The sequence below is a fragment of the Anomaloglossus baeobatrachus genome, chromosome 8, assembly GCF_048569485.1.
Source record: "Anomaloglossus baeobatrachus isolate aAnoBae1 chromosome 8, aAnoBae1.hap1, whole genome shotgun sequence".
In the NCBI taxonomy this organism is placed as follows: domain Eukaryota; kingdom Metazoa; phylum Chordata; class Amphibia; order Anura; family Aromobatidae; genus Anomaloglossus; species Anomaloglossus baeobatrachus.
Window position 1 is genome coordinate 131,828,315 of NC_134360.1, and position 27,128 is coordinate 131,855,442.

Here is a 27,128-nt window from a genome sequence, read left to right on the forward strand (position 1 = left end):
CTCATTGTTACTAAGCCATTATACTAGCAAAGACTGAGTGAACTTAGTGGCATCCTAAACGTGGCTGTTGGACTTCTGTATTGTCCCACTAGTGCAAAGATATTTGCAGCACGTCTGCCTGCATTGCACACTCAAACTTATTGTTACTAAGCCATTATACTAGCAAACACTGAGTGAACTTAGTGGCATCCTAAACGTGGCTGTTGGACTTCTGTGTTGTCCCACTAGTGCAAAGATAATTACAGCACGTCTGCCTGCATTGCACACTCAAAATCATTGTTATTAAGCCATTATACTAGCAAACACTGAGTGAACTTAGTGGCATCCTAAACGTGGCTGTTAGACTTCTGTATTGTCCCAGTAGTGCAAAGATATTTGCAGCACGTCTGCCTGCATTGCACACTCAAACTCATTGTTACTAAGCCATTATACTAGCAAACACTGAGTGAACTTAGTGGCATCCTAAACGTGGCTGTTGGACGTCTGTATTGTCCCACTAGTGCAAAGATATTTGAAGCACGTCTGCTTGCATTGCACACTCAAACTCATTGTTACTAAGTCATTATACTAGCAAACACTGAGTGAACTTAGTGGCATCCTTAACGTGGCTGTTGGACTTCTGTATTGTCCCACTAGTGCAAAGATATTTGCAGCACGTCTGCCTGCATTGCACACTCAAAATCATTGTTACTAAGACATTATACTAGCAAACACTCAGTGAACTTAGTGGTATCCTAAATGTGGCTGTTGGACTTCTGTATTGTCCCACTAGTGCAAAGATATTTGCAGCACGTCTGCCTGCATTGCACACTCAAAATCATTGTTACTAAGCAATTATACTAGCAAACACTGAGTGAATTTAGTGGCATCCTAAACGTGGCTGTTGGACTTCTGTATTGTCCCAGTAGTGCAAAGATATTTGCAGCACGTCTGCCTGCATTGCACACTCAAACTCATTGTTACTAAGCCATTATACTAGCAAACACTGAGTGAACTTAGTGGCATCCTAAACGTGGCTGTTGGACTTCTGTATTGTCCCACTAGTGCAAAGATATTTGCAGCACGTCTGCCTGCATTGCACATTCAAACTCATTGTTACTAAGCCATTATACTAGCAAACACTGAGTGAACTTAGTGGCATCCTAAACGTGGCTGTTGGACTTCTGTATTGTCCCACTAGTGCAAAGATATTTGCAGCACGTCTGCCTGCATTGCACACTCAAACTCATTGTTACTAAGCCATTATTCTAGCAAACACTGAGTGAACTTAGTGGCATCCTAAACGTGGCTGTTGTACTTCTGTATTGTCCCACTAGTGCAAAGATATTTGCAGCACGTCTGCTTGCATTGCACACTCAAACTCATTGTTACTAAGCCATTATACTAGCAAATACTGAGTGAACTTAGTGGCATCCTAAACGTGGCTGTTGGACTTCTGTATTGTCCCAGTAGTGCAAAGATATTTGCAGCACGTCTGCCTGCATTGCACACTCAAACTCAATGTTACTAAGCCATTATACTAGCAAACACTGAGTGAACTTAGTGGCAGCCTAAACGTGGCTGTTGGACTTCTGTATTCTCCCAGTAGTGCAAAGATATTTGCAGCACGTCTGCCTGCATTGCACACTCAAACTCATTGTTACTAAGCCATTATACTAGCAAACACTGAGTGAACTTAGTGGCATCCTAAACGTGGCTGTTGGACTTCTGTATTGTCCCACTAGTGCAAACATATTTGCAGCACGTCTGCCTGCATTGCACACTCAAACTCATTGTTACTAAGCCATTATTCTAGCAAACACTGAGTGAACTTAGTGGCATCCTAAACGTGGCTGTTGGACTTCTGTATTGTCCCACTAGTGCAAAGATATTTGCAGCACGTCTGCCTGCATTGCACACTCAAACTCATTGTTACTAAGCCATTATACTAGCAAACACTGAGTGAACTTAGTGGCATCCTAAACGTGGCTGTTGGACTTCTGTGTTGTCCCACTAGTGCAAAGATAATTACAGCACGTCTGCCTGCATTGCACACTCAAAATCATTGTTATTAAGCCATTATACTAGCAAACACTGAGTGAACTTAGTGGCATCCTAAACGTGGCTGTTAGACTTCTGTATTGTCCCAGTAGTGCAAAGATATTTGCAGCACGTCTGCCTGCATTGCACACTCAAACTCATTGTTACTAAGCCATTATACTAGCAAACACTGAGTGAACTTAGTGGCATCCTAAACGTGGCTGTTGGACGTCTGTATTGTCCCACTAGTGCAAAGATATTTGCAGCACGTCTGCTTGCATTGCACACTCAAACTCATTGTTACTAAGTCATTATACTAGCAAACACTGAGTGAACTTAGTGGCATCCTAAACGTGGCTGTTGGACTTTTGTATTGTCCCACTAGTGCAAAGATATTTGCAGCACGTCTGCCTGCATTGCACACTCAAAATCATTGTTTCTAAGACATTATACTAGCAAACACTCAGTGAACTTAGTGGTATCCTAAATGTGGCTGTTGGACTTCTCTATTGTCCCACTAGTGCAAAGATATTTGCAGCACGTCTGCCTGCATTGCACACTCAAAATCATTGTCACTAAGCAATTATACTAGCAAACACTGAGTGAATTTAGTGGCATCCTAAACGTGGCTGTTGGACTTCTGTATTGTCCCAGTAGTGCAAAGATATTTGCAGCACGTCTGTCTGCATTGCACACTCAAACTCATTGTTACTAAGCCATTATACTAGCAAACACTGAGTGAACTTAGTGGCATCCTAAACGTGGCTGTTGGACTTCTGTATTGTCCCACTAGTGCAAAGATATTTGCAGCACGTCTGCCTGCATTTCACACTCAAACTCATTGTTACTAAGCCATTATTCTAGCAAACACTGAGTGAACTTAGTGGCATCCTAAACGTGGCTGTTGGACTTCTGTATTGTCCCACTAGTGCAAAGATATTTGCAGCACGTCTGCTTGCATTGCACACTCAAACTCATTGTTACTAAGCCATTATACTAGCAAATACTGAGTGAACTTAGTGGCATCCTAAACGTGGCTGTTGGACTTCTGTATTGTCCCAGTAGTGCAAAGATATTTGCAGCACGTCTGCCTGCATTGCACACTCAAACTCAATGTTACTAAGCCATTATACTAGCAAACACTGAGTGAACTTAGTGGCATCCTAAACGTGGCTGTTGGACTTCTGTATTGTCCCACTAGTGCAAAGATATTTGCAGCACGTCTGCCTGCATTGCACACTCAAAATCATTGTTACTAAGCTATTATACTAGCAAACACTGAGTGAACTTAGTGGCAGCCTAAACGTGGCTGTTGGACTTCTGTATTGTCCCAGTAGTGCAAAGATATTTGCAGCACGTCTGCCTGCATTGCACACTCAAACTCATTGTTACTAAGCCATTATACTAGCAAAGACTGAGTGAACTTAGTGGCATCCTAAACGTGGCTGTTGGACATCTGTATTGTCCCACTAGTGCAAAGATATTTGCAGCACGTCTGCCTCTATTGCACACCCAAACTCATTGTTACTAAGCCATTATACTAGCAAACACTGAGTGAACTTAGTGGCATCCTAAACGTGGCTGTTGGACTTCTGTATTGTCCCACTAGTGCAAAGATAATTGCAGCATGTCTGCCTGCATTGCACACTCAAACTCAATGTTACTAAGCCATTATACTAGCAAACACTGAGTGAACTTAGTGGCATCCTAAACGTGGCTGTTGGACTTCTGTATTGTCCCACTAGTGCAAAGATATTTGCAGCACGTCTGCCTGCATTGCACACTCAAAATCATTGTTACTGAGCTATTATACTAGCAAACACTGAGTGAACTTAGTGGCAGCCTAAACGTGGCTGTTGGACTTCTGTATTGTCCCAGTAGTGCAAAGATATTTGCAGCACGTCTGCCTGCATTGCACACTCAAACTCATTGTTACTAAGCCATTATACTAGCAAAGACTGAGTGAACTTAGTGGCATCCTAAACGTGGCTGTTGGACTTCTGTATTGTCCCAGTAGTGCAAAGATATTTGCACCACGTCTGCTTGCATTGCACACTCAAACTCATTGTTACTAAGCAATTTTACTAGCAAACACTGAGTGAATTTAGTGGCATCCTAAACGTGGCTGTTGGACTTCTGTATTGTCCCAGTAGTGCAAAGATATTTGCAGCACGTCTGCCTGCATTGCACACTCAAACTCATTGTTGCTAAGCCATTATACTAGCAAACACTGAGTGAACTTAGTGGCATCCTAAACGTGGCTGTTGGACTTCTGTATTGTCCCACTAGTGCAAAGATATTTGCAGCACGTCTGCCTGCATTGCACACTCAAACTCATTGTTACTAAGCCATTATACTAGCAAAGACTGAGTGAACTTAGTGGCATCCTAAACGTGGCTGTTGGACTTCTGTATTGTCCCACTAGTGCAAAGATATTTGCAGCACGTCTGCCTGCATTGCACACTCAAACTCATTGTTACTAAGCCATTATACTAGCAAACACTGAGTGAACTTAGTGGCATCCTAAACGTGGCTGTTGGACTTCTGTGTTGTCCCACTAGTGCAAAGATAATTACAGCACGTCTGCCTGCATTGCACACTCAAAATCATTGTTATTAAGCCATTATACTAGCAAACACTGAGTGAACTTAGTGGCATCCTAAACGTGGCTGTTAGACGTCTGTATTGTCCCAGTAGTGCAAAGATATTTGCAGCACGTCTGCCTGCATTGCACACTCAAACTCATTGTTACTAAGCCATTATACTAGCAAACACTGAGTGAACTTAGTGGCATCCTAAACGTGGCTGTTGGACGTCTGTATTGTCCCACTAGTTCAAAGATATTTGCAGCACGTCTGCTTGCATTGCACACTCAAACTCATTGTTACTAAGTCATTATACTAGCAAACACTCAGTGAACTTAGTGGTATCCTAAATGTGGCTGTTAGACTTCTGTATTGTCCCACTAGTGCAAAGATATTTGCAGCACGTCTGCCTGCATTGCACACTCAAAATCATTGTTACTAAGCAATTATACTAGCAAACACTGAGTGAATTTAGTGGCATCCTAAACGTGGCTGTTGGACTTCTGTATTGTCCCAGTAGTGCAAAGATATTTGCAGCACGTCTGCCTGCATTGCACACTCAAACTCATTGTTACTAAGCCATTATACTAGCAAACACTGAGTGAACTTAGTGGCATCCTAAACATGGCTGTTGGACTTCTGTATTGTCCCACTAGTGCAAAGATATTTGCAGCACGTCTGCCTGCATTGCACACTCAAACTCATTGTTACTAAGCCATTATACTAGCAAACACTGAGTGAACTTAGTGGCATCCTAAACGTGGCTGTTGGACTTCTGTATTGTCCCACTAGTGCAAAGATATTTGCAGCACGTCTGCCTGCATTGCACACTCAAACTCATTGTTACTAAGCCATTATTCTAGCAAACACTGAGTGAACTTAGTAACATCCTAAACGTGGCTGTTGGACTTCTGTATTGTCCCACTAGTGCAAAGATATTTGCAGCACGTCTGCTTACATTGCACACTCAAACTCATTGTTACTAAGCCATTATACTAGCAAATACTGAGTGAACTTAGTGGCATCCTAAACGTGGCTGTTGGACTTCTGTATTGTCCCAGTAGTGCAAAGATATTTGCAGCACGTCTGCCTGCATTGCACACTCAAACTCAATGTTACTAAGCCATTATACTAGCAAACACTGAGTGAACTTAGTGGCAGCCTAAACGTGGCTGTTGGACTTCTGTATTGTCCCAGTAGTGCAAAGATATTTGCAGCACGTCTGCCTGCATTGCACACTCAAACTCATTGTTACTAAGCCATTATACTAGCAAACACTGAGTGAACTTAGTGGCATCCTAAACGTGGCTGTTGGACTTCTGTATTGTCCCACTAGTGCAAAGATATTTGCAGCACGTCTGCCTGCATTGCACACTCAAACTCATTGTTACTAAGCCATTATTCTAGCAAACACTGAGTGAACTTAGTGGCATCCTAAACGTGGCTGTTGGACTTCTGTATTGTCCCACTAGTGCAAAGATATTTGCAGCACGTCTGCCTGCATTGCACACTCAAACTCATTGTTACTAAGCCATTATACTAGCAAACACTGAGTGAACTTAGTGGCATCCTAAACGTGGCTGTTGGACTTCTGTGTTGTCCCACTAGTGCAAAGATAATTACAGCACGTCTGCCTGCATTGCACACTCAAAATCATTGTTATTAAGCAATTATACTAGCAAACACTGAGTGAACTTAGTGGCATCCTAAACGTGGCTGTTAGACTTCTGTATTGTCCCAGTAGTGCAAAGATATTTGCAGCACGTCTGCCTGCATTGCACACTCAAACTCATTGTTACTAAGCCATTATACTAGCAAACACTGAGTGAACTTAGTGGCATCCTAAACGTGGCTGTTGGACGTCTGTATTGTCCCACTAGTGCAAAGATATTTGCAGCACGTCTGCTTGCATTGCACACTCAAACTCATTGTTACTAAGTCATTATACTAGCAAACACTGAGTGAACTTAGTGGCATCCTAAACGTGGCTGTTGGACTTCTGTATTGTCCCACTAGTGCAAAGATATTTGCAGCACGTCTGCCTGCATTGCACACTCAAAATCATTGTTACTAAGACATTATACTAGCAAACACTCAGTGAACTTAGTGGTATCCTAAATGTGGCTGTTGGACTTCTGTATTGTCCCACTAGTGCAAAGATATTTGCAGCACGTCTGCCTGCATTGCACACTCAAAATCATTGTCACTAAGCAATTATACTAGCAAACACTGAGTGAATTTAGTGGCATCCTAAACGTGGCTGTTGGACTTCTGTATTGTCCCAGTAGTGCAAAGATATTTGCAGCACGTCTGCCTGCATTGCACACTCAAACTCATTGTTACTAAGCCATTATACTAGCAAACACTGAGTGAACTTAGTGGCATCCTAAACGTGGCTGTTGGACTTCTGTATTGTCCCACTAGTGCAAAGATATTTGCAGCACGTCTGCCTGCATTGCACACTCAAAATCATTGTTACTAAGACATTATACTAGCAAACACTCAGTGAACTTACTGGTATCCTAAATGTGGCTGTTGGACTTCTGTATTGTCCCACTAGTGCAAAGATATTTGCAGCACGTCTGCCTGCATTGCACACTCAAAATCATTGTCACTAAGCAATTATACTAGCAAACACTGAGTGAATTTAGTGGCATCCTAAACGTGGCTGTTGGACTTCTGTATTGTCCCAGTAGTGCAAAGATATTTGCAGCACGTCTGCCTGCATTGCACACTCAAACTCATTGTTACTAAGCCATTATACTAGCAAACACTGAGTGAACTTAGTGGCATCCTAAACATGGCTGTTGGACTTCTGTATTGTCCCACTAGTGCAAAGATATTTGCAGCACGTCTGCCTGCATTGCACACTCAAACTCATTGTTACTAAGCCATTATACTAGCAAACACTGAGTGAACTTAGTGGCATCCTAAACGTGGCTGTTGGACTTCTGTATTGTCCCACTAGTGCAAAGATATTTGCAGCACGTCTGCCTGCATTGCACACTCAAACTCATTGTTACTAAGCCATTATTCTAGCAAACACTGAGTGAACTTAGTGGCATCCTAAACGTGGCTGTTGGACTTCTGTATTGTCCCACTAGTGCAAAGATATTTGCAGCACGTCTGCTTGCATTGCACACTCAAACTCATTGTTACTAAGCCATTATACTAGCAAATACTGAGTGAACTTAGTGGCATCCTAAACGTGGCTGTTGGACTTCTGTATTGTCCCAGTAGTGCAAAGATATTTGCAGCACGTCTGCCTGCATTGCACACTCAAACTCAATGTTACTAAGCCATTATACTAGCAAACACTGAGTGAACTTAGTGGCATCCTAAACGTGGCGGTTGGACTTCTGTATTGTCCCACTAGTGCAAAGATATTTGCAGCACGTCTGCCTGCATTGCACACTCAAAATCATTGTTACTAAGCTATTATACTAGCAAACACTGAGTGAACTTAGTGGCATCCTAAACGTGGCTGTTGGACTTCTGGATTGTCCCACTAGTGCAAAGATATTTGCAGCACGTCTGCCTGCATTGCACACTCAAAATCATTGTTACTAAGCTATTATACTAGCAAGCACTGAGTGAACTTAGTGGCAGCCTAAACGTGGCTGTTGGACTTCTGTATTGTCCCAGTAGTGCAAAGATATTTGCAGCACGTCTGCCTGCATTGCACACTCAAACTCATTGTTACTAAGCCATTATACTAGCAAAGACTGAGTGAACTTAGTGGCATCCTAAACGTGGCTGTTGGACTTCTGTATTGTCCCACTAGTGCAAAGATATTTGCAGCACGTCTGCCTCTATTGCACACTCAAACTCATTGTTACTAAGCCATTATACTAGCAAACACTGAGTGAACTTAGTGGCATCCTAAACGTGGCTGTTGGACTTCTGTATTGTCCCACTAGTGCAAAGATAATTGCAGCACGTCTGCCTGCATTGCACACTCAAACTCAATGTTACTAAGCCATTATACTAGCAAACACTGAGTGAACTTAGTGGCATCTCAAACGTGGCTGTTGGACTTCTGTATTGTCCCACTAGTGCAAAGATATTTGCAGCACGTCTGCCTGCATTGCACACTCAAAATCATTGTTACTAAGCTATTATACTAGCAAACACTGAGTGAACTTAGTGGCAGCCTAAACGTGGCTGTTGGACATCTGTATTGTCCCAGTAGTGCAAAGATATTTGCAGCACGTCTGCCTGCATTGCACACTCAAACTCATTGTTACAAAGCCATTTTACTAGCAAACACTGAGTGAACTTAGTAGCATCCTAAACGTGGCTGTTGGACTTCTGTATTGTCCCACTAGTGCAAAGATATTTGCAGCACGTCTGCCTGCATTGCACACTCAAAATTATTGTTACTAAGCCATTATACTAGCAAACACTGAGTGAACTTAGTGGCATCCTAAACGAGGCTGTTGGACTTCTGTATTGTCCCACTAGTGCAAAGATATTTGCAGCACGTCTGCCTGCATTGCACACTCAAAATCATTGTTACTAAGCTATTATACTAGCAAACACTGAGTGAACTTAGTGGCAGCCTAAACGTGACTGTTGGACTTCTGTATTGTCCCACTAGTGCAAAGATATTTGCAGCATGTCTGCCTGCATTGCACACTCAAAATCATTGTTACTAAGCTATTATACTAGCAAACACTGAGTGAACTTAGTGGCAGTGTGAAGCCCCGCAGGTGTTGTGTCGGTGTCGGTGCGTTACCTTCAGGGACTCCACGTTGCTGGATCTCCGTCACTGGTAGGAAATCTTCTGTTTTGATCGTGACGCCACTCTCAGTATTGCGGCCAGTAGGGACCGCCACTGCAGATTGAGGGTCGCCTGGGGCTGATGGTGTGTGCAGTTAGATGTAGTAGCCTCCTGAGAGTGAGGCAAGCCCCAGGGCCCTGTGTAGGTTTGTAGTACCACAAGTCGCAGAATGACCACACAGGCAGGATGTCTTTCAGGGTTTTTACTCACTTCAGGTGGCAGGGTGAGTAACCCGGGCGTAGCTGAGAAGAACCAGGTAGGAACCAGGTATCCTTCAGGCTGACTTTATGAGGGTGACTACTGACTCGCCTTCCTTAGCCCTTGGTGGTTTGGGGTGACCCCGACTTTGAGTCCCTATGGGGGTCACCCAGGGAAGATGCTGCAGCCTCTCTCCCCTTGTTGTTTGCCGTGTGCTTGTTCCCCGGACCAGGCCACTCCAGCTGCTTGCCTCCTGTGACCTATGGGCCCTCACTACGGTTACGTGGCTGCGGCTTTTGTGGTGTTGTGGTGTGGGCTTTTAGAGCCCCACACCGGCAGGTTTAGCAGAAGAAAGCTGGATCTATCTTCGCTTCGGGATCTGCCGCCCGGTTGGGCCTGGTGCTCTCTAGCAGTCTCCTTACTTCCCACTCCGTTGCACTCTCTAGCTGAAGCTGGCTTTCAGGCAGCACTCCTAGTTGACCGTTCTCCCCCGTCTGTAGCCACTGCGCGGACGCTGTCAGATTGCACAGCTCCAGGGATCCACTCCTCACTTGAGCTCCCTGGACTCTACACTGCACTGGCTCACTGCCCCTCCTCTCCTGTTCTTGCCTACGCCACCTAGCAACCAGACCCTCTATCACACCCCTTGAGAGGAGATGGAGGCTCTACCCCCTCCACTATTCCAGTGAAGGTGAAGGCTTGCCCCCTCCTGGGATCCCCAGGGGTCCTCTCATGGGTACATGTGTGAGACCTGATCACTATGCGCCTGTGTTCCACACCCCAGTCAGCCTTCTGGATTACCTGTATTGTACTGTCCCCGGCATGGGTGCAGTACTCAGTGGTGCCTGACCAGGTCAGGGGCGCCACATTCCCCCTTAGTTATCACCAGCACGTCCTCGGGCTGCAAGACAACATTTTAAAATGCATAAAACATTAAAACATGTAAAACATTTTTAAAAGCACCAGGTATCAGACATCACCACCCTCCACCCACAAGTCCGTTAACCCACCCAAAACCCTCTCAGGAGGCAGGTCACCGGTCCTGTTGGTAACCAGGTCTGGGCCATCCGTTTCCCCAGACCTTTCCTCCAATCTTCCTCTCCCGTTGGCCGCGACTTCAGCCACTTCTGGCAGGATGTAGAGGCGGCTTTCATGGGCTGGTGGTTTCAGGGTATACCTGGCCTGGTGGATCCGCGCCCTCAGCCTCTTCTGGCAGGATGCAGAGGCGGCCTCCACAGTTGGTGCTGACCAGGTACCCTCTTTGTGGTGGTGAGCCAAGGCCCCATAAACAGGCGTGCTCTCTGGTCGCAGGTGAGCCAAGGCCCTATATACGGACGGGCCCCTCCTGGTTGCAGACGAGCCAAGCCCCTCAACAGGCTGGCTCTGGTGGCGGTGCCACTGGCGTAACTATTTACACTGCGAGAGTTTGTGGCTATAGCAAGTTCATAGCCTTAAAGTTTATTTCTCACAATAGTTTTTGTGGGCACATGCTTAAACAATAACGTTGCAAACTTTTCAACTTGTCAAACTGGTCAAACTTTCGGTACTTCTTTCTTTACTTTACTCCTCTTTACCAGGGCTTTGGCCTATTGGGCTACGGCACCTGCTGCTGTTTTCTTGCTCCTTGTCATCCTCTGAGGTAGTTTCATCTGTAGGCTCTTTGTCTTTTCTTTCTTGATCTTCATCTGTTTCTTTTTCTGCATCTGTTTCTTTATCTCTGTCTTGTCTTTCTTCTTTGGGACATGGTGCTACGTCTAAGGCATAATAGCCCCTTTCTCCTTGATGCAAGGTGAACTGTACTGCGTCTCCAACTTTCAGATTTCTACCTGAGTGTCCTCTGGGCAGGTGGGCTTGAACATCTCTCCGATTCACAAATATGCCCTCTTTTATTCCTCTTGTTACAATAAAGCCGTATCCGCTTTTCAAATTGAAGTCCTCCACAACTCCTCTGCAAAGGGGTCCTCTGACCTGGGCTTTGGACTTTCTCAGTAACCTTTTCTCCCGTAGGTCTCTGGCTGTGACTTCTCTCTGCTCTGGGGATGGCGGTGCAGGGGAAAACTGGGTTCTACTGCGGCGCTGTGTCTTGCGGCCTGAACTCTGCGTGGTACAGCTTGCAAACTCCCAGGTGAGACTTTTGGGCAGTTCTTCGTCAGCGGACGGTGTCAGGTCTTCCTCATCCCAACGGGAATAGGGCAACATCTCCGGCTCTGAGTATAGATCCACTGCTGGTGGCTCCTGAGTCAGCTCCTCAGCTTCCTGGCCTCCTCTCCCCCTTAGTTCTTCGCTGCACTCTGGTTGTGGCAGTGCTGGGGATGGGCTTTCTTCAGCTGGTCTGGGCGGTGGACTCTCTGGCGCGTCTGCAGGGGTTGCCGGAATCTCCTTGGGGGTATGCGGAGGGAGCAGATACCGATCCACCGTCTCCTGTGGGAACTGGGCCTCTAGATCAGCCTTCAGCTTCCAGTATTCAGGGTCCTCTCCTATCAGGGTCTTCCTAGCAGGGACCTCTCTGGACTGGGGAGCGGTGTCTGCTCTGGCCTTGCAGGCCGGGGAAAATAGTGATGCAATCTCTTGGCGGGCCGCGCCCTGTATGGCGGCGGCCTGGTCTTGGCGGGCCGCGCCTGGCATGGCGGCGGCCTGGTCTTGGCGGGCCGCGCCTGGCATGGCGGCGGCCTGGTCTTGGCGGGCCGCGCCTGGCATGGCGGCGGCCTGGTCTTGGCGGGCCGCGCCTGGCATGGCGGCGGCCTGGTCTTGGCGGGCCGCGCCTGGCATGGCGGCGGCCTGGATCAGTGTCGCTGTTGCAGGGGGCTCTGTGCAGGCTGGGCTGGACGTCGCTGCAGCGATCGGAGCTTGGCGGGCCGCACCCGGCGGGGCTGCGGCCTGGTTCAGCATCTCACTTGCGGCGCGGACGAGTGTCGCTGCTGCGGTGGGGTCTTGGCGGACTGGGCTCAGCAGGGTGGCAGCCTGGGTCAGCGTCACACCTGCGGCACGGATCAGTATCGCAGTGGTAGTCGGACCTTTGCGGGCCAGGCGGGGCATGGCTGCGGCGGCCTGGATTTGGCGGGCCGCATCTAGCGTGGCTGCGGCCTGGTTCGGTGGCGCCGCGCCGGGCGCCTCTTCCGGGACCGCGGGCGTGGCAGCAGGGGTCGGGGCACTTGCGCTGGCCGGGGCATCACTCGACTCACCCATCTGTGGCAGCATCGGGGTCTGCGTCGTCGCCGCTCGGTCTGGCATGCGTCGCGCGGCTCCCTCCTCGTAGGTCCGCACCGCCGCAGCCATCTCCAGGAGCTCCGTGCGTTCTTCCCTGAGCTGTCACACAATCCTGGCCTCCAGCTGGTCGCAGAAAATAGCAAGCTCCCGGCACCACCAGGCAGCAGTGCCTGGTTCTGGGTATCCGCGTCTGGACTCCATTTTCTCTAACAAGCTGCTGGCTTCTCTTCTGCTCCGCCGTCTCTGGACGCTTCCGCTTTCTTCATCAGCGAGGTCCGGACTCTGCAGGGGATCTCTGGGTAGCCACACCTCTTCGTGGGCGGTAACTTCTTCCAGCGCGGGCTGCTGTTGTTTTTCAGCGCGCTTTTCATGGTGGCAATATGGCGGCGCTTCCAATTTTTCAAGCGGACCGCCCAGGCACATGGTCACCTGTCTGAACAGGTCTAGTCCTTATCCTGTTCGTGACGCCAGATGTGAAGCCCCGCAGGTGTTGTGTCGGTGTCGGTGCGTTACCTTCAGGGACTCCACGTTGCTGGATCTCCGTCACTGGTAGGAAATCTTCTGTTTTGATCGTGACGCCACTCTCAGTATTGCGGCCAGTAGGGACCGCCACTGCAGATTGAGGGTCGCCTGGGGCTGATGGTGTGTGCAGTTAGATGTAGTAGCCTCCTGAGAGTGAGGCAAGCCCCAGGGCCCTGTGTAGGTTTGTAGTACCACAAGTCGCAGAATGACCACACAGGCAGGATGTCTTTCAGGGTTTTTACTCACTTCAGGTGGCAGGGTGAGTAACCCGGGCGTAGCTGAGAAGAACCAGGTAGGAACCAGGTATCCTTCAGGCTGACTTTATGAGGGTGACTACTGACTCGCCTTCCTTAGCCCTTGGTGGTTTGGGGTGACCCCGACTTTGAGTCCCTATGGGGGTCACCCAGGGAAGATGCTGCAGCCTCTCTCCCCTTGTTGTTTGCCGTGTGCTTGTTCCCCGGACCAGGCCACTCCAGCTGCTTGCCTCCTGTGACCTATGGGCCCTCACTACGGTTACGTGGCTGCGGCTTTTGTGGTGTTGTGGTGTGGGCTTTTAGAGCCCCACACCGGCAGGTTTAGCAGAAGAAAGCTGGATCTATCTTCGCTTCGGGATCTGCCGCCCGGTTGGGCCTGGTGCTCTCTAGCAGTCTCCTTACTTCCCACTCCGTTGCACTCTCTAGCTGAAGCTGGCTTTCAGGCAGCACTCCTAGTTGACCGTTCTCCCCCGTCTGTAGCCACTGCGCGGACGCTGTCAGATTGCACAGCTCCAGGGATCCACTCCTCACTTGAGCTCCCTGGACTCTACACTGCACTGGCTCACTGCCCCTCCTCTCCTGTTCTTGCCTACGCCACCTAGCAACCAGACCCTCTACCACACCCCTTGAGAGGAGATGGAGGCTCTACCCCCTCCACTATTCCAGTGAAGGTGAAGGCTTGCCCCCTCCTGGGATCCCCAGGGGTCCTCTCATGGGTACATGTGTGAGACCTGATCACTATGCGCCTGTGTTCCACACCCCAGTCAGCCTTCTGGATTACCTGTATTGTACTGTCCCCGGCATGGGTGCAGTACTCAGTGGTGCCTGACCAGGTCAGGGGCGCCACAGCAGCCTAAACGTGACTGTTGGACTTCTGTATTGTCCCACTAGTGCAAAGATATTTGCAGCACGTCTGCCTGCATTGCACACTCAAAATCATTGTTACTAAGCCATTATACTAGCAAACACTGAGTGAACTTAAACACCAAATTATTGGCCTAATCACAATAGTGCTAACTCTAGAAACCAGAAAAACCAATGAAATAACCAGAGTAAATAGCAAGAAAAAAATCAAATAATTTTATTGAAAACATTATTTTTAAAAAAACTTTTTTTAAAAAACATTATATGAATATATAGAACAATACAGGGGATGTCTGCCAAAAAACAACCAATCCAATCACTGCTTCACTTTGCGTATGTGTGTAACACAGATGAACCACTGATATTCACTTATAAATGTGCAAAAAAAGGGGAATTAAATAACATGCTCCACGCAAGAAAATCTCCCATAATGTATTGCACTATCCCAGAGAAGATTATTGCACAGCCCCAGGAAACATGAACAACAGTGGTTTAAATAACCTCAGAATGACAAAAAATAAATTAATATTGCACTCTCCCATCAATACAGCAAAAATTCACAAACCAGTGCATATTATAGAGCTTATTTCAGATGTAACTTCCTTATGGACAGAATTAATAAGGATTATAATTCACCTGCCCACATAAACAAAGATAAGAATGCCCAAAAGGGATATATAAATAAGAGGGTAGTGATGACACAATTCATAAAGAAATAATCCTGTCCAAAAGAAAAAAGTACTAAGTAGAAAAATACATAGAAAATATACCAGCCAAAGATAAATGCAGAAGGGAGAGCAGGATACACAAGCAGTCAATATAGAACAGATGCCTGACTGCCATATGTCATACTGGAAGCGGATGGAAAGGACAAATACCCTGACGGCCGTTTCGCCTAGGGCTTCTTCGTGAGGCAAACACTGAGTGAACTTAGTGGCATCCTAAACGTGGCTGTTGGACTTCTGTATTGTCCCACTAGTGCAAAGATATTTGCAGCACGTCTGCCTGCATTGCACACTCAAACGCATTGTTACTAAGCCATTATACTAGCAAACACTGAGTGAACTTAGTGGCATCCTAAACGTGGCTGTTGGACTTCTGTATTGTCCCACTAGTGCAAAGATATTTGCAGCACGTCTGCCTGCATTGCACACTCAAACTCATTGTTACTAAGTCATTATACTAGCAAACACTGAGTGAACTTAGTGGCATCCTAAACGTGGCTGTTGGACTTCTGTATTGTCCCACTAGTGCAAAGATATTTGCAGCACCTCTGCATTGAACATCCAAGCTCATTGTTACAAAGGTATTATACTAGCAATTTATGCTGCCAGTTTAAGGGCCGTAGTTGCATTGTCAGGGATAATTATTGTTGTTTATTCTGCTGTTAATAAAGCTATACCACCGCTGAAATCTACACCACCTCTCAATTTTTACTACCACATTTTAAGTGTACAATCTTGTCACAATCAACATGGGTGGCAAAATGACAGATGCTGGTGGAAAGGGGAAGAGGCGTGTTGGAAAAGGAAAAAAAGGGTTTGTCCGTGGGGAAGGTGGCAAAGCTCCATTAACATCTGCTGAAGATAGACCATCTACCAGCAAAGTAAGATGTCTACTACTTACCGTGGACAATCCGATGTGCTCCCTTTTTTATGGACACGAACAACTGGAACAAAGGTAGATGATGGCCAAAAAAGGAAAATGCTTGAATGGATCTCAAGTGGTCCAACAAGTGCCCTCTCCGCCACCTCAACTACCGCATCCAAAAAACACCAGTCCTCTGAGTTGTCATCCCAATCAAACTTGCTTTCTCCCAGCTCTGAAGTCTCCATCCGCCCTGCACAGTATGGTGGAACTGAGATGGCTGAGTCTGCAGAGCTGTTCAGTCACACTATAGCCTGGGAATCAGAGGTCTGCTCCCAAGCTACAGTGAGTACAGACCAGGAAATGGTCTGCAGTGATGCCCAGAACCTTTTGACTCTGATTCAGGCCGTGAGGACCAAGTTTCTTTGCATAATGTTGACCCTTTTTCACAAACTGTAACACCTGTTGTTATAGACAATGAGGAACATACTGATGACGATGAGACGCAGATACCAGATTGGGATGACAACTTAAATATTCGGTCAGGGCAAGAAGAGGCTCGGTCTGAGGGTGAGGGGAGTGCAAACACAACAATTGATGAGGAAGTTCTAGATACAACCTACTGGCAACCCACAGTCAGGCACTCGAGGAGGTCAACAGAGGCAGTGGAGGAGGATGCAACCGACGACGAAGTTACCTTGCGCCTCACTGGACAGAGTCGGAGCACTGGTAGCATGTCTACAACTGCATCCTCAGCCACCACTCTGCCTCTGAGCACTAGTCGGGGGGGGCTCAGCAGGTTGCATGCCCTCTAAGCCTTGCCTAGCCTGGTCCTTTTTTGACATAGCAAAAGATCGCCCAAATTATGTGATCTGTAAAATTTGTCGTGATTCTGTTAGTAGAGGGCAAAACCTCAGCAGTTTGACAACTTCTTCCATGAATCGTCACATGAATAAATATCATATGTCCCAGTGGGAAGTTCACCGTGCTGCAATGCGGCCTAGCGGAGCGAACCATCCACCGCCTGCCCCTTCCATTGCATCCGCGCGCTCTTCATCTTCTAGGACTGTGGGGACAGCTGTCACACCTGGTTTTCCACGCACAACTTCCACCACTGTAACTGTGTCGCCCTGGGCAAGCCAGGGGACACAGATAACAACACACACGCACCCCACATTCCCTGTAGGTACATCAGCTAACCCACAAATTTTTGTTGCCTTCCTCCAGGAGTCTGATGATGCACACCAGGGGGTGGGCCAGGCGGTTGGCTCCGCCCATCGAGGAGCTCACAGCTCTGGAGGCAGGAAGTGACAGGCAGATAGAGAAAGGAGATAGCTCAGGGAGGAGCAGGAGTGAGGAGCTAAGAGAGAGATTAGCCCAGGCAGGGCTTGTGTGAGGAGGAAACAACAGAGTGTAGCTCAGGAGGGAGCTAGAGTGAAACAGCAGGAAAAGTGACAGAAAGCCTGAAGTTGGTCTGTGGCTGTGTGCCCAGACGGAGTCAGCAAGGTCAGCAGACAGTGGTGAAGATCTGCAGTGGGACTGTCTGGAGGTTGCTGGAAGGGCCACGGAGGCTGTGTGTATCCGGGGGTCTGGAGCAGTATACAAAGGGCAGTCAGCACCAGAGCAGGGGCTTTCGGATCCCAGCAAGGCTTGGAGTCGCTGTAAATTGCTAAATCCGTTAGTGAAGGGGACGTAGATCTCCCAACAAGCAAGTCCTGATTGACGGCAAAGGTCCAACCACAACGGGGAAACACCGCCACCGCCAAGGCACCAGTTTCCCAGGGCCGGCGCCTGCGGGCAAAGTGTGGAGCTCCTCCGGCACAGATTGCAGTCGGGGAGCGGGTAACCGGTGGGAATCCACCGCTACCAAACAGACATTTCAAAGGTGCAGGGAAGAGACCGTCACCGCTAACTGCAGGGAACCGCAGCACCGTGAACCATCCGAGGGACCCGTCCAACCAGCCGTTTGTTTACCGAGAACTGTGTCGTGTTTACTGGCTGAGTGAGTACCTCAGTGCCGCAAGGCACAGCGCTGCCCCTGCGCCCCTGCACCCCACTGGGCCCCGGGATCACCAACCCCTACCCACGGAGGGGCAACACAACAACTGGCTGCTCCGCATCACCATCCCCGGGATCCCCCATATTGAGCAGCGGTGGTGAAATCACCACAACCGTGGGTGGCGTCACGAACTATAACAATCCCCACGCCCAACAACCCCCCTTTCACTCACGGGCGAGGAGTGTCGCTCGAGAAACCCCGGGATCCGGCCCACAGCTCGAGCCACCAGGAGCAGCTGCCGCCGGACCCGAGCAGAAGGGGTGAGCGCGGTGTGCTGACACCCTCCTCCCCGCCCGCGACAACTTGGCGTCACGAACAGGATCTTACCGCTCTGCCGTCAGGTAGAGGTGCGCCTTGTTACCGCCGGAGGCATCCGGCAGAAAAATTTCAGAAGCCGCCATCTTTGGCGCGAAAAGTTCCCGCTCGAGCGTCTTCTCGAGCAGTAGAGGCGCGAAGGCCAAAACCCCGCCCCGAGAGAGGAGGGGCCGGAAAGAGCTAAGGGGGACGCGATGGCGGCTGGCTGCATGTAACAACGCAGCTAAAAAAAGACGGGGACACGAATGGAGAAATGGCAGCGTCCTCGAATCGGAGTGCGGGAATGCCCACCACCGGAGTACCCAAGCTCTGGGGGAAACGAGGCGGAGTAGCTTTTGAAGACTGCGGCCCGGGTGAGCTCCCCGCCGGGACCGCTGCGTGGCTGGAGCGGGAGCTGGGCCGATTCTGCGTGAAGGTGAGGGCGCAGAGCCTGCAGCAGTTGATGGATTGGAAAGCAGAGATGCGAAGGATGGTTGCCGTAGTAGGGGCCCGTGAGCAAGGGGCCGCTGCGTCCGTGCCGCATCGCGATCAGTCCACCCAAACCCCAGAGCCGGCCCTGATTGAGTGGGAGACAGACATCAGCACCGCGGCTGGAGGTCCGAAGGGGATGTCGTTGATGGAGGAAGAGGTCCCAAGTATGCCGCCTCCGCCGCCATTCCTCACGGCTGTCAGCGGTGCGGGGTTGAACTGCCAGTGGGAGGAAAATCCCTTGTACCGCTCGGTCGCGGAGTGGGCCGACACCATGCGGTGGTAGCCGCCTCCAGGGCAGCGGATGCCCGCTGCACCGTCCCCGTTGGGACCATCACTGAAGTTGTTGTTTGAAAAAGTTTAAAAAGTTTGAAATGATAGGTGAAATTACCGAAGAAGTCACCTGATTTGTTTGTTGATTGGCCTTGTGATTGAACTGGCAGGAGCCGGCACCGTTGTCCCCGTGGGGACCGTTTAAGTTTATTGCATGGGAACTATCCATGGACAAGCCCGTCAACTTGCAGGGCACCACAAACGTTAAGTGGCTTGTAAATATGTTGGGTACCGTTACCGTTTCCGCAATGCCGCCTCCGGAGAGGCAGCTTGGAGGGAGGGCCCTGAGCAGAGCAGGCTAGGGCCCAGCCACCAAAGGAACCGGTGGCCACCCTCTGGAGGGGAAGGACAGATCCCGCTCGGGTAACTTGTGCTGGACTGTGGGTCAAGGGGTGCTGCCTGGGTTTTAGGGGCAGCATCAGGGCCAGGTTGCTTGGGTGGGAGAGAGCGGAAACCGTGACCGTACACCGTTGTAACGTTAAAAGTAAATGTGCCTCCCGTCTTGGGAAGAGTTGTGATTAAAAATGTATATAATTTACCGTTTATAATGTTATACCGTTTACCTTTTCAGAAAAACAAAAAGGAAAATAAAACCGGTGTTGGACGGGCAGCCCGAGGACGGTCTGCGTTTTGCTAAGGGGGAATGTGTCGCCCTGGGCAAGCCAGGGGACACAGATAACAACACACACGCACCCCACATTCCCTGTAGGTACATCAGCTAACCCACAAATCCTTGTTGCCTTCCTCCAGGAGTCTGATGATGCACACCAGGGGGTGGGCCAGGCGGTTGGCTCCGCCCATCGAGGAGCTCACAGCTCTGGAGGCAGGAAGTGACAGGCAGATAGAGAAAGGAGATAGCTCAGGGAGGAGCAGGAGTGAGGAGCTAAGAGAGAGATTAGCCCAGGCAGGGCTTGTGTGAGGAGGAAACAACAGAGTGTAGCTCAGGAGGGAGCTAGAGTGAAACAGCAGGAAAAGTGACAGAAAGCCTGAAGTTGGTCTGTGGCTGTGTGCCCAGACGGAGTCAGCAAGGTCAGCAGACAGTGGTGAAGATCTGCAGTGGGACTGTCTGGAGGTTGCTGGAAGGGCCACGGAGGCTGTGTGTATCCGGGGGTCTGGAGCAGTATACAAAGGGCAGTCAGCACCAGAGCAGGGGCTTTCGGATCCCAGCAAGGCTTGGAGTCGCTGTAAATTGCTAAATCCGTTAGTGAAGGGGACGTAGATCTCCCAACAAGCAAGTCCTCATTGACGGCAAAGGTCCAACCACAACGGGGAAACACCGCCACCGCCAAGGCACCAGTTTCCCAGGGCCGGCGCCTGCGGGCAAAGTGTGGAGCTCATCCGGCACAGATTGCAGTCGGGGAGCGGGTAACCGGTGGGAATCCACCGCTACCAAACAGACATTTCAAAGGTGCAGGGAAGAGACCGTCACCGCTAACTGCAGGGAACCGCAGCACCGTGAACCGTCCGAGGGACCCGTCCAACCAGCCGTTTGTTTACCGAGAACTGTGTCGTGTTTACTGGCTGAGTGAGTACCTCAGTGCCGCAAGGCACAGCGCTGCCCCTGCGCCCCTGCACCCCACTGGGCCCCGGGATCACCAACCCCTACCCACGGAGGGGCAACACAACAACTGGCTGCTCCGCATCACCATCCCCGGGATCCCCCATATTGAGCAGCGGTGGTGAAATCACCACAACCGTGGGTGGCGTCACGAACTATAACAATCCCCACACCCAACAACCCCCCTTTCACTCACGGGCGAGGAGTGTCGCTCGAGAAACCCCGGGATCCGGCCCACAGCTCGAGCCACCAGGAGCAGCTGCCGGACCCGAGCAGAAGGGGTGAGCGCGGTGTGCTGACACCCTCCTCTCCGCCCGCGACATAACCGCAACAGGCAGTTTGCTTGGTAGGTCGTCAGTTGGTTTGGAAGGGGAATCAAGTGCGTGTGTACAGCTCTCTCAGACATCGATAGCACCAACGTTGGATGAAGGCAACATCATGTCTCCGCCTGCACTTTCCTCACAAACCTGCATTTTTCCAGGGACACCCTACTCAACGCCGTCTACACACAGCAGCCAGATCTCTGTCCCTCAGATGTGGACAAATAAAAGGCCATTTCCTGCGACCCATGACAAAGCTAAGAGGTTGACTTTATCCCTCTGTAAGCTCTTGGCTACCGAAATGCTGCCTTTCCGCTTGGTGGACACACAGGATTTTAGAGACCTTATGTCTGTCGCTGTGCCCCAGTACCAGATGCCCAGTCGCCACTACTTCTCTAAGAAAGGTGTGCCCGCGCTACACCAGCATGTCGCACACAACATCACCGCTTCCTTGAGAAACTCTGTGTGTGAACGGGTGCATTTCACCACCGATACTTGGACCAGTAAGCATGGACAGGGACGTTACATTTCGCTGACTGGCCACTGTGTAACTATGGTGATAGATGGTGAAGGGTCTGCTGCACAAGTCTTGCCGTCCCCACGACTTGTGTGTCAATCCTCTGTCTGTCCAATTTCCAACACTGCTTCTGCCTCCTCCACCTCATCTGTGTCCTCCACCTCCGCCCCAAGCCTGCCTGGTCAGGCCACCAGCGTTTTCACTGCGCAGAAGGAATCACGCACCCCTCATTACTATGCTGGAAGCAGAGCGCAACGGCATCAGGCGGTCTTTAGCTTGACATGTCTTGGTAATAGGAGTCACACAGCGGCTGAGTTGTGGGCAGCTCTGGAGACTGAGTTTGGCAAATGGTTGTCTCCACTCAACCTGCAGCCTGGTAAGGCTGTGTGCGACAATGCTGCAAACCTGGGTGCGGCCCTTCGCCTGGGCAAGGTGACACACGTGCATTGTACGGCTCACGTGTTGAACCTTGTTGTCCAGCAATTTTTAACCCACTATCCCGGCCTAGATGGCCTTCTGAACAGGGCACGAAAACTGTCTGCTCACTTCCGCCGTTCAACCACCGCTGCTGAGCGACTTGCATCGCTCCAGAAGTCTTTCGGCCTGCCGGTTCATCGCCTGAAATGCGATGTGCCGACACGCTGGAATTCGACTCTCCACATGTTACAGCGACTGTGGCAGCACTGTCGAGCCCTGGTGCAATACGTCATGACGTATAGCCTGGGCCAACGAGATGCAGAGGTGGGGAAGATCACCCTGATGGAGTGGTCTCAGATCAAGGACCTATGCACCCTTCTGCACAGTTTCGACATGGCGACGAATATGTTTAGCGCTGACAATGCCATTATCAGCATGACAATTCCAGTCATTTACATGCTGGAACACACGCTAAACACTATTCGGAGTCAGGGGATGGGACAACAGGAAGGGGAGGAACTACAGGAGGATTCATATGCGCAAGAGACAACAACATCAGCAAGGTCCAGACGTTTATCATCACCAACGCAGCAGGCATGGGACCATGGGGGACAGGGATCAACAAGGGCGCATGGTAGCAGGCGAAATGTTCAGGAAGGTGCAGGAGAACATGAAGAAATGGAGGACGAACTGTCCATGGACATGGAAGACTCAGCGGATGAGGGAGACCTTGGTCAAATTTCAGTTGAAAGAGGTTGGGGGGAGATGTCAGAGGAAGAAAGAACGGTTAGCACCTCTATGCCACAAACACAGCGTGGACTTGGTCCGCATGGCTGCGCAAGACACATGAGTGCCTTCTTGCTGCACTGCCTCCAACATGACCCTCGTATTGTCAAAATTAGAAGTGATGATGACTACTGGGTTGCCACACTATTAGATCCCCGGTACAAGTCCAAATTTTGTGACATAATTCCAGGTTAGAAAGGGACGCACGTATGCAGGAGTATCAGCAGAAGCTGTTACTCGATTTTAGCTCGGCTTTTCCACCAAACAACCGTGCAGGTGCAAGGAGTGAATCTCCCAGTTGTAACTTGACAAACATGGGACGGTCTCGTCATCTCCAACAGTCTACCCGTACCAGTAGCACCGTATCTGGTGCTGGTAACAGCAATTTTATTGAATCTTTTCATAATTTGTTTAGACCCTCCTTTGCAAGACCACCAGAGACAACAAGTCTGACACATAGTCAATGGCTGGAGAGGATGATACAGGAGTATCTCCAAATTAACATCGATGCCATGACTTTGCAAATGGAGCCTTGCTCATTTTGGGCTTCAAATCTTGAAAAATGGCCAGAGCTCTCAACTTACGCCTTGGAGATTTTGTCGTGTCCAGCTGCCAGCGTTGTCTCTGAACGTGTCTTCAGTGCTGCTGGGTGTGTGCTGACAGATAAGCGCACGCGTCTGTCCAGTGACAATGTGGACAGACTAACGTTCATCAAAATGAACAAGTCATGGATCCACAAGGAATTTACTACCCCTGTGTCATCCTGGGGAGAGTAAATGCTTGTGGATTTGGAATGTGCTTGATGCAAATCAAAACATCCTGTTTGCAACTAGGGGACAAGTGCTGCCACTGAATGGGTGGGTGTGTGTGTGGCCCAATTTTTGGAAAAAAAGGGAGACTCCGCTTGGAGTAACCCTTGCTTGCTGTGTTTTTTAAAAGGAGCCAAGATGAACAAGTCATGGTTCAGCAAAGAATTTGCTACCTACCCCGGTGTCATCCTGGGGACGGTTAAGAATGGCGTATTTTTGAATGTGCTTGATGGAAATCTAGCTGTGAAGTGTACAACTAGGGCACAAGTGCTGCCACTGAATGGGTGGGTGTGTGTGGGGCCCAATTTTTGGAAAAAAAGGGAGACTCCGCTTGGAGTAACCCTTACTTGCTGTGTTTTTTAAAAATGATCCAAGATGAACAGAGCTGGGATCAGGAAAGACTTTGCTACCTACCCCGGTGTCATCCTGGGGACGGTTAAGTATGGCGTATTTTTAAATGTGCTTGATGCAAATCTAGCTGGGAAGTGTACAACTAGGGCACAAGTGCTGCCACTGAATGGGTGGGTTTGTGTGGGGCACAATTTTTGGAAAAAAAGGGAGACTCTGCTTGGAGTAACCCTTTTTGCTGTGTTTTTTAAAAATTATCCAAGATGAACAGAGCTGGGATCAGGAAAGACTTTGCTATCTACCCCGGTGTCATCCTGGGGACGGTTAAGTATGGCGTATTTTTTAATGTGCTTGATGCAAATCTAGCTGTGAAGTGTACAACTAGGGCACAAGTGCTGCCACTGAATGGGTGGGTGTGTGTGGGGCCCAATTTTTGGAAAAAAAGGGAGACTCCGCTTGGAGTAACCCTTACTTGCTGTGTTTTTTAAAAATGATCCAAGATGAACAGAGCTGGGTTTAGGAAAGACTTTGCTACCTACCCCGGTGTCATCCTGGGGACGGTTAAGTATGGCGTATTTTTTAATGTGCTTGATGGAAATCTAGCTGTGAAGTGTACAACTAGGGCACAAGTGCTGCCACTGAATGGGTGGGTGTGTGTGGGGCCCAATTTTTGGAAAAAAAGGGAGACTCCGCGTGGAGTAACCCTTACTTGCTGTGTTTTTTAAAAATGATCCAAGATGAACAGAGCTGGGATCAGGAAAGACTTTGCTACCTACCCCGGTGTCATCCTGGGGACGGTATAGTATGGCGTATTTTTGAATGTGCTTGATGCAAATCTAGCTGTGAAGTTTACAACTAGGGCACAAGTGCTGCCACTGAATGGGTGGGTGTGTGTGGGGCACAATTTTTGGAAAAAAAGGGAGACTCCGCTTGGAGTAAACCTTGCTTGCTGTGTTTTTTAAAAGGAGCCAAGATGAACAAGTCATGGTTCAGCAAAGAATTTGCTACCTACCCCGGTGTCATCCTGGGGACGGTTAAGTATGGCGTATTTTTGAATGTGCTTGATGCAAATCTAGTTGTGAAGCGTACAACTAGGGCACAAGTGCTGCCACTGAATGGGTGGGTGTGTGTAGGGCACAATTTTTGGAACAAAAGGGAGACTCCGCTTGGAGTAACCCTTACTTGCTGTGTTTTTTAAAAATGATCCAAGATTAACAGAGCTGGGATCAGGAAAGACTTTGCTACCTACCCCGGTGTCATCCTGGGGACGGTTAAGTATGGCGTATTTTTGAATGTGCTTGATGCAAATCTAGCTGTGAAGTGTGCAACTGGGGCACAAGTGCTGCCACTGAAGGGGTTAGTGTCTGTGTGGCCCAATTTTTGGAAAAAAAGGGAGACTCCGCTTGGAGTAACCCTTGCTTGCTGTGTTTTTTAAAAATGATCCAAGATGAACAGAGCTGGGATCTGGAAAGACTTTGCTACCTACCCCGGTGTCATCCTGGGGACGGTTAAGAATGGCGTATTTTTGAATGTGCTTGATGCAAATCTAGCTGTGAAGTGTACAACTGGGGCACAAGTGCTGCCACTGAAGGGGTGGGTGTGTGTGGGGCCCAATTTTTGGAAAAAAGGGGACTCCGCTTGGAGTCACCTTGCGGTGTTTTACATGATTTTAGAAGGGCGTGCCATGCCTATATCTGTGTCTCCTCATCTTTTTCCTTATCCAGCTCTTTTGTTTTCGCATGAGTATATGTCCTTGTCACTTTCCCATGTGTTTGTGTTGTGTTGTGAGTTGTTTGTCACCTTTTGGACACTTTTGAGGGTGTTTTCTAGGTGTTTTTATGTGTTTGTGATTGCCTGCCATTGTTTCCTATGCGGTTCGAGTTCGGTTCGTCGAACGTTCGACGAACCGAACTCGAACGAGACCTCCGTTCGGCGAACCGAACTCGAGCCGAACCGGGACCGGTTCGCTCATCTCTAGTAAGGATGAGTCCTAGTAAGCTGTCTATATGGGCACACAGTTTGTAGGAAGCTGAATAAAATGATATCTTGATATCTTTGATCTGGTATCTTATTCCAAAGAAATTCATGTTTTTTATATGTAAATGAGCTCTTCCAGGCTATTCTGTATGGAGGACTACATGAGGCACATTATTTTATATGGAGGACTACGTGGGGCACATTATTCTGTATGGAGGGCTATGTGGGGCCAATTATTCTGGATGGAGGACTATGTGGGGCCCATTATTCTCTATGGAGGGCTATGTGGGGCACATTATTTTGTATGTAGGACTACGTGGGGCACATTATTCTGTACAGAGGGCATGTGGGAGCCATTATTCTGTATGAAGGACTGTGTGGGGCCCATTTTTCTGTATGGAGGGCTATGTGGGACCCATTATTCTCTATGGAGGACTATGTGGGGCACATTATTCTGTATAAAGGGCTATGTGGGGCACATTATTCTGTATGGAGGGCTATGTGGAGCCCATTATTTTATATGGAGGACTATGTGGAACCTGTGACTAGGTTAGCCCATGACTTTCTCCAATTTTACATTTTTGACCTACGTGTATTTGAGTTGGACAACCCCGCCCCATACTTTGTCATCTACTGAAGTCATAGGCCACGGGGAAATACGATGAGCTATGATCTGTATTTTCCATAGAAGCAACAGTCCTAATCTTGTTTTGCAGGTCAAATTGTAGAATTTAAAGTGTAACCATAATTTTAATTTCATTAATCAATAGTACACATGAATATAAGCAACTTTGTAATATATCTTATCAGTGGAATCTGCTTCTTTCGCTCCCAGAATTGATCAGTCATCACAATTCTCAGTTCTGAGGTAAAATCTGTATTCAGTGTTTACTTTCCCATTACTGAGATAGATGGAGGCTGTTACTGAGGAGATTTGAGGCCCGGCTCCAGGTTTTCATGGGTACCAGGCGAAAGAGTCTCAGTGTGCCCCTTTAAAACACTAGAGAACTATCTGAAAGAGAATATTGTGCCTCAAGGCCTGAGAATTACATTAAACCCAGGGAATAGATCTTGGAGCCCAGACTTCATTAAGAAGTGGGAGAAAGAGGCCACCAAAGTGCCCTCAAATTGATGAGGCTTTTGTTGGAGGAGGAAAGAAATACCTTTTTCATCTTAACAATAATCTCAAAGAATTAATTGAC